Raw genomic sequence first — 9,306 nt, forward strand, 5'->3', positions numbered from 1 at the left:
ATATAAGTTTTGCTGTCTTAAATCTGTGAGATGTATTATCCATTACCAATCTAAAGCAAAAGACAACAGTGCTTATTTTTCCATTAACATCTTAAATGTTTAAAATTTTAACAGTAGCATTTGTTTTCAATTAATTTTATATGGTAAATATTTTATGGAGCTCTATAATTTTTGTAATATTACATAATATTCTATTTAACTTACTAAACTTTCAAATCCTGATGTAATTAAACTATATATTCTGCTAATATAAATGACACGTTAGTGAATAATGTTTAGACATGTGACTCTTTGCTTTCAGGGAATTACCCGGCATAAGTTAATTATAGAGGAGATTACTTTGTTAAAAATTCTAATCAACATGTAACACAATGGCTGGCTTGTGGATTTACCACAAATGTAAAGATTAACCGCAAGTGTAAGCTCTTAATTCTCTAGGTTTTTGCTTCTAGCAGTTCATAAGTTCACAAATTTTACTGCAATCTCAGTAATGCTGTATTTCTTCATTAGTGGCTATAAGAGTTGCCTTTATCTTGCTTCTATTTACATTTGCTTCGTTACTATTAAGAATTAATGGTTTTAAAGTATCGCTTATTATAGAGATTTCTTTATACAATAATTGTTGACAGCACAGTAGAGGACCATTAAGATTAATTCTAAATCTGGTTGACTATGCATGGATATCTTCTAATCTTAGATATGGCCATGACAAAGAAAAGATCATTTGTCCTAGATTAAATCCCCAGGCAACCCTATAAATAAAATGATAGCTAATGTGGACAACTCCTAAGAAGGAGAGTTATAACAGATAACTTTTAAAATAAACTAATAAACTTCCAACTCATGCCAAGAAGATATTGAAAATTAAAAATAAATGCTATGAGCAAGGCTTTATTGTAAGGTTATTGACATTATGATGAGAGCTAAGAAAATATGCCAAGGAGCCATGAGCAGTGTGATCGAATAAATAGCAACTGAAATTAATAGTGCAAAGATTAAAGTTACATGAAGAAGCAAAACAAAGAGACAATAAAAAGAAGGTTAAAAGGGTATAAAGATAACAGCATGGAAAGAATAATAAAATCCCAAGATATGGCTTTCAACTTGAATTTAGAAAGTTATTTTTTAGAGTACTCTCTCTCACTATCAATAAAAGAAGAGGTCTTTCACCTCTTAGTTTGATTTATTCCCAAGTATTTTATTGAACTTATTGTGAAAGGAATAGTTTTCCTGATTTCTTTCTCAGCAGAATAATTATTGAAGTATAGGCAAGCACTTGATTTATATATGTTGGTCTTGTATCTTGGTAATTTGTTGAATTTGTTTATTATCTTTAGAAGTCTTCTGGTGGAGTTTTTCAAGTCTTCTAAATATGGGATCATGTCATCAGTAAAAAGAGATAATTTGACTTCTTTTCCTATTTGTATCCTGTTTGCTATGCTATGTACATATATGAATATACCACAGTGAATTTCATCTTTATGTGTGTCCATAAAACACTGATTTAAACAAATTTTAAATAAGTAAAAAGAAGATTAGTAAAGTGGAGGAAAGGGGAGAGAGGTGGATAGGAAAAGAGTAAACACTGGAAACACAAGTGGAACAAATTATATTTTTGTATGATTTTGTCAAATTTAACACCAGTATTGTGTATAAGTATAATGCATTGATAAAAAAAGAATTGCGACGATAAGCAAATTCTACCTTTTAAAAAAGAGCATTCAAGGAGGGACTTCAAATAGCACAATGACTCTCAACTAACCAGAATAGTTTTCAAATATTTCAATCTGTTTTACTTTATAACTTGAGGTCTATGAATGTCTGATAACCTGCTTTTTGGGAAAGGAGGTCCTTGGTCTTTTAGGCTGGGTGACTTACAAATGATGGAAATTTATTTTTCACAGTTTTAGAAGTTCAAGATCAAGGTACCAGCAGATTTGGTGTTTGGGAAGGACTGGCATCTTCTGGTTGTGTCCTCACATGGCAGAAGGAGCAAGGCAGCCTTCTGGGGCCACTCTAATCCCATTATGAGGACTCTGCTCATATCCTAATCATCTCATAACATCCCACCTCCTAATACTATCACACTGGGCATTGGATTTAAACATGAATTTTGGAGAAACATATATAGTCTATCTATAGCAGCTTCTATACTTTTTACAAAATTTTAAAAGCATCTATACCCAAAGAAAGTAGGAAAAGGGGGAGGAAAAGTCATTGATATAATTTCACGAATAAGGAGGAAAACTTGAACCAAGGGTTTTACCATAGAGTATTATAATTGTGAAATTATTTAAAAAAAAAAAAGGAGAATCCTCAGACTTCATCCAGTGCACCAGCATCTTTTCCATTTCTCTCTGGGGCAGGACACAGCAGCTTCTGACTGACATATGCACCAGAGACTCTCCTGACTGAACATGATTGACACAACTCTACCTTACCATTTCACTGAATCTATTTTCAAAAAAGGTACTGTTAACTTCACTGCTCCATCTGACAGACTGCTTTCAATGATCATCCTAATCTGACAGTCCTGGCCACACCTGCATTAAATTCTGTCCTAATTATCCTCATTCTTTCTCAGTCTACGTCCTTTATCCAGTTCCTTCCATTTCACCTTGAAAGAGTTTTCACTTTATTGGCCATTTCTCCCTGTCTCTTTTGGTTTTCCTAAAACATAAAAACAAACAAACAAACAAAAACTGTTATCTATCCTTGTCATGTTTATAAGCATTTAATGTCCAAAATAAAGCAAGAAACTCAGTTTTATGCAAGAAGAAGCTACCAGTTCTTAAACATGGCACACATCCTATCCCATGTTCTACTTTCTCTCTTGCAACATTCCTTCTGCTTAGCCTCTTGCACTCTGTAGATTCAGTCATCTTTATATACTGACGTGATTTTTTTCACCATCTTAAACACAGTGAGGAAAACAGGGAAGAGTGCATAAAATCTAGTGACTGAATATTCAGTTAATGTGTTCAGCTGCATATACCATAACAAATTATTCAAAACTGCCAATATTAAACCACTTTGGAATTTTAAATCAGCAAATTCATATGGGTCACCTGATATAAGTACATTTTTGGGCAAGTACTATAAAAGTTAAAACATTGTTTATGGGTTCTTAGTAGTTTCTTATCAAGAAAGAATTGATCTAATACCAGATAATACCAGTCTTCTACATCCACCCCCACTTCTTTTTTTTTTAGTACTGAGTATTGAAATGAGGACCTCATACACATTACGCAAATGTTCTGCCACTGAGATATCCTGCCACTTTTATTTTTACATTTTGCTACTTGCAAGAACGTAGAGTAAATGAGTTCTCATTGATAAAAACAAAGACAAAATTTCCTAAAATAACACCTGATAATACATATGGGTTGAAGTTTTTTAAAGTTCTTCCTTTATGTCAAAGGAGGAAGGGGAATCATGGTTTCTGACTAGTTAAATGTTCATATCAATCTGTGACATTTAGGGAAAAATTCTCATTCACAAACATCATAAAAAAATGAGCACTTTGTTTGTTTTGTTTTGGTACCAGGGATTGAACTCAGGGGCACTTAACCACTGAGTCACATCTCCAGCCCTTTTTCATACTTTATTTAGAGACAGAGTCTCACTGAGTTGCTTAGCACTTCACCTTTGCTGAGGCCAGTTTTGAACTTGAGATCCTCCTGCCTCAGCCTCCAGAGCTGCTGGGATTGCAGATGTCTGCCACCATGCCCAGCACACAATGAGCACTTTGAAAGCTCTAAAAACTCTCTTCTATATGAAAGCAGCAAGGATACTGACCAAAAGCAAACAAACAAAAATCTCAAGACCATATAAGTTGGCAAGCCAACTCTTCCTTCCACCATGAAGCATAAGGAATATCAAGTGCTCAGATGTCAGACAAACTTACAGCAAAATAAGCAAGTGTCTGTTACTCTATGCTCAGTCCTTTCTGGCTGGTCACCCCTGTAACACCACACTAAAAAGCTGGGAAAATCTACAAGAGTGGTTGCTTAAAGTTTCTGACTTAAAATAATTTTGAGTTGCAGTGCTGCAAAAAAAAAAAAAAAGCCCAGGATAATAACACCTTACTTTACATTTACATATAAAGTTGAATTTATGCTTGAAAATAATTATTTGAAGTCATACTTAGTGACTCTCATTTGTAGGTGAGCGACTAGGCTCAAAGAGATTATTTGTGGAGGGCGGATTATATGATTTACAAATTATTCAATTGAGGTCATTGATTTGGATATTATTTTTGTTCCTTCAGCCACATTTCTTTTGAGCAGCAAATGAAGGCTCCTCACATTATTGATGTTCATAATCTGTTTAACTATGACTCAATTCCAGGAAGGAAAAAAGTCAATTTCATTAGGTGGCAGGCCACTGAAAATTCACCTGATTTACCTTCTACTGCTGCCTGCTTCAGTATTCTAATGCAAAGGGTCTTACTGCAGGGTTGGGGAGGAGAAGTAGAAGGGGATTAACCTTCTAAACTTAACCTTTGAATAACCAATAGTAAACAATAGACACAAAGATCTGCAGCAAGAAAATATATCCAAGACTGAGCTTGAAAATAAATTTTAGTTGGGCATGGTGATGCATGCCAGTAATCCCATTGACTTGGGAGGCTGAGGCAGGAGAATCACAACTTTAAAGCCAGTCTTGGCAATTTAGTGAGGTCCTAAGCAGCTTAGCATGACCCTGTCTCAAAATGAAGAAAACATAATAACAAGGGCTGGGGTTGTGGCTCAGTGGTTAAGCATCCCCAGGTTCAATCCCCAGTACCAAAAAAAAAAAACAAGAAAGAAAAGAAAATTTCAAGGTTTCAGGAGAACACAGAGCTATCATTTTGAAGTACTAAGTAGTCAAAAATAAAGGTGCATGTGTGCTTGTCAGTTAGAAAACTAATTTTCAAGATTTTAGGAAAAGGAGTCTTTGGGCTTCCTATTTCCTATTAGTGGCCTGATGTTCAAGCTAGTGTTAGCTTTGGTTTTATCATATTATCTACAACATATGGTAATACTTAAATAAAGGTAGGGTGGTGTCCTTGATCCTACTAATAAAATGGGGCTGTCTTTTCTCAGACTTTGTGGCACCACTTCTGTACAGCTTTAAACCTTGTGATTCGGGACAGGAACTTTTATTGGCGCCTACCAGAACAATCTGTGTTTGAATCAATTTCCTGGCTTGCATTATAAACTTTGTGGATTTCTACACAAGCAATTTGGGAAAAGCAAGCTCTAATTAAATCACTTGACTGAAGAATTTGTGCAGGTTTAAAAGGAAATGTCCTTCCCCCACTGAAAAGCTACTAGCTGTCATAAGCTTCCAGCCTAACGGATTTTATCTTGGGTCTAGGAGGCATGTCATACCTGGATAGCACATACCTCAGCAGGATGTATGCTCTGGCTTCTTTTCCACACTGGAGTTTTGTTTAAGATCACTGTGATACATATTGGAGAATAAAATAAGGCACAAACTACCACTATCTTAACAAACCTGTTCTTATATTTTCTTTCTGTTTTTGTGTAGATGCAAAAATAATTTCAGAGTTGTAGAGGAGATATAGCAATTTGATTCAATGGTCACAGTGAATATACTGAGGATCTATTCAGGGAGGATTCTCTTTGGAAATGCCTCTTGTTTCATCAGAATACTGGAATTGATTACAGAATATTTAAGATTTCCTGTATCTTTTGTCCTGTTTAGATGACATTTGAAATATGCTTTTACTTCTTTGTAATAGGTCTTTAAGAAAAGATTTCTAAGCATAGCATCGCATAGTCAGAAGATCTGGAAGACTAGAGAATGTTGTAATGGAGGATTTTAACTTTTTATTATATTTTTGAGAATATGGTCACCACATTAAATTTCCATCATAAACATAAATATGTATTAATGTCATCATATCTTCCAGGATTTAAGTATTGTCATAACTAATCATTATAGTTGCAGTTACTACTTAAAATGTTTATAAAATGAAAGGAAATAAAGTTTATTAATTTGAAATATTATTAGTGAGAATACATATTTAAAATAAAGTTGCTTGCTGAATTGATATCTTCTGCCATTTTGTATAAGGATGCTGTCACATTTTTATGCACTTCAATATGCTTATTTAAATGAGTAACCACTCATTTTATCTTATGTTTTAAATATATGTATATCTGTATGTATTTGTATATATTTTATTCTCTGTTGTATTGGATCTTTGAGGCAATATTAAAAATTAAATTGTAAATGTTATATTTTTAATATCTTGCAACATAACTTTATAAGAATCTTAAAAATTCTTGCAAAAAATATCTGAAAAAAATATCTTATCAGTTCTGCTTAAATGTTGAGAGATTAATAGAGCCCTACAATGCCTCAACTTCTAAAGCCTGGAAAGTGGTAATGGAAATGACCTCTTTCTAGTTAAGGAAAGTTTCTCTCTCTCTCCCCCCCCCCCCCGCTCTCTTTGTGTGTGGTTTGTTAGTGAATATCCAAGTAGTAACCATTCAATGTGCACGATGACCTCATTCTGTGGTGCAATTTTCCTCTGTACTATGAAGCTGCTTGACTACAACTTTGAATAAAAATATTTGGTCAAAAATTGCTGCTTCTCTGAAAAAACAATTCATAGGAAAAAGTGCTTTGTTCTGTCTGACTAAAAGAAACATTCCCATGGTTTTATTTACTCAGCATTAATTATGAATTAAAAAGATTGTCAGTGTGCTATTACAAAGAACTAATAATTATTGAAAGCAGTATCAAATTATTACACAAAATAAATTATGTTAATATTGAAAAGAAACTTTATCCTACTTTACATTTTTACTTGACAGAAATGTATATGTTTGTATTATACAACAGAATGCTGCTTAGTAATAAGTATACACTTGGGGAAGGCTATGTTGAACTTAATAATTAGCATATCTATTACCTCACCTACTAAATGTTTTTGTAGAAACAATTTATAATTTACTTTTTTAGTGATTTTTGAGACTACAATTTACTGTTTTCAACTATAGTCTCCATGTTGTACAATACATCTCTTGAACTTATTCCTACTGTATAACTGAAATTTTGTACCTTTTGACCAACCTGAAAACCATAGTACTGCTTTGCCATCTGCTCCCTGTGAGGCTCTAGCAAGGATAGGAGTTCTGAGGGCACTAGGAGAGATTTCCTGCTTCCTCCCTGCCCTGTTTCCTGTGCTTCCTGCTGCTGTGAGAATCCCCCAGCAACATATCTCTCCCAGAGAGGTTCCTACCTGCAGAAGTAGCTGAATGCAGCCTTCTGTTCTTCCAGAACCAGCATCTGGTGGGCTCTTTTCAGAAGTTTGGGTTCCACCAGAGTAAGCCTTCTCCCAAGCTTTTGAGTTTTAGTAATTTCAGCCTCTTGTCGTTCTCTCCCCTACCTTTTGGGCAACGGCTGCTTCCTGCAGTTGTGACCTCCACAATTTGTTAGTGCTCTTTTCTTACATTTCCACTTAGGTATTTCACAATTTCTTTTTAATTTAAACATCTGTATTTTTATTTGTTTTTATTTATTCATTTATTTTTTAATAACTGATAATGAATGTTTTAAAGTAGTTGAGTTAGGCATCTGCAATGGTGACTTTAACTTCCACTCCAATGTGATGGAAGTTATGTGTTTCACAGTCTCAGAAAGACTATGAGTCAATGAGTTGCTTTTTGGTTCTCACCTGGAACCAATCCCATGTCTTACAACTTTCACCAAAAGGTGTTCTGCTTGTAGCAGTTTTCAAAGTCTGGGTAGATAGGTGAATGGGGTCCTTTCAGTTTGAGGGTCATTTCTTTTGTGCTGCTGATCTAGTCAGTACTCACCTTCTCCAGAGATTTTATGTTGGGGTTGGTAAGGGTGATTCTAATTCTGTGGCTTGCCATCTCTTGTTTCGTGGGTGTCCTTTTAGTATTTTTAAAAGCCATAACTATTGTGGCACGGTCACACCTACAACAGTGTCACTCTCAGAAAGAAAAGCTAAAATTTAATTTTTAATTGACACTTCATTATTGTACCAATTTATAAGTCATACTATAATGTTTTGGTACATTCTGTAACAACTATATCAAATCAATAAATAAACTAAAGTTTAGGTTTTCTTTTGGAGGGCAACACTGTTATGGGTGCAACAGAGCTCTCTTCTGCCCACTCCTGCCCCTGACTCCCTGCTGCTCTGTCTCCCCAAAGAACAAGTCCACCAGGAAGCTATGCCACCATATTCATGGCTTTTTATACCTCATTTACCTGGTGATGAAGATTCTGGCCTGTAAAAGTGCTCCTTCATTTGCTTTTGCACAACACTAAGAACTTGTCTTTTTTAGGTTATCTTGTATTAAGACAATTTCATAAATCTTTTCTGATTAATGAAAAATCCCCATCCTTGCCCATTGTTTTTTCTTGTTAGCATTTCCTATGGGAGTCACCTGTGAGAATTTCACTATTTTAACTGTGTTGTATTTACTTATGAGGTGACTGACTGTACATTCTAGAGACTCAAAAAATATTTTGGGTCAGATTGGAAGCCCATTAAAGTCAACACCTAAGCAGGGGGAATTTATGGTTCTTACGGTTTCAACTTTATATGTAGATAAAAATGTGACAAGCAATGTTGAGTTATCTTTCATATCATGGAAGCTTAGAGCTAAAAAGCTCCATAAGGATCTTTCTGTCTGAGACTTATATAGTTAGGAGATGGTTAGGCATCTTTCCAGGCTGTGTACCAGAAATGTATCTCCTTCCAAGACCATGGGTTCTTCTATTTCCAGATATGATTAGAGCTTTTTCTGTGCAATGGAAGACCAACAAAATTTCCTAACTTTGATGCAGGAATAGTTAGGTATCATTAACACTTGTCTTTCTCTTGGCCTAGTCATCTGTCAAACATTTATTTGTTGGCTTTCATTTAAATAAGAGGAGCACTGATGGGTTATGTTACATTTGTCTAGATATCATTATTTATTTATTTTTTTCTGTGCTGGACCTGCTTGTTATATTTCTTGACAAATCAGAGAAATACTACAGCAACTTTTCAATTTCCTTTGCAGGTAAAATGTAAATTCTGATATTTGGCTATCCTTGAGTAAGCCGCAATTCAAATGTGATTTTTTCAAAGGCAAATAAAAACACTGTTCTTAGGAGTAACATAATATCTAGGTACAGTCATCTTGGGAGTTCCTTGGCCTAAAACAAAAGCCAGTGTACTTTCCTGTGGTTATTTATTTCAGAATGGAAGTTTCCCACGGTATTATTGAAGGCATTCTTCACTTTTCTTTGCTACTTCTGAGTGAGAGCCTG

The 9,306-nt window shown here is 34.7% G+C and overlaps 1 pseudogene; it reads right to left on the bottom strand.

The window, feature by feature from the left end:
* Positions 1-7,585: 7,585 nt before the first annotated feature.
* LOC131423922 (small ribosomal subunit protein uS10-like) lies at positions 7,586-7,937 on the bottom strand (annotated as a pseudogene).
* Positions 7,938-9,306: the final 1,369 nt, after the last annotated feature.

Source organism: Marmota monax, unplaced genomic scaffold, assembly GCF_021218885.2.
Source record: "Marmota monax isolate L192 unplaced genomic scaffold, Marmota_monax_Labrador192_F-V1.1 WCK01_AAM20220418_F8-fsc00109, whole genome shotgun sequence".
Taxonomy (NCBI): Eukaryota; Metazoa; Chordata; class Mammalia; order Rodentia; family Sciuridae; genus Marmota; species Marmota monax.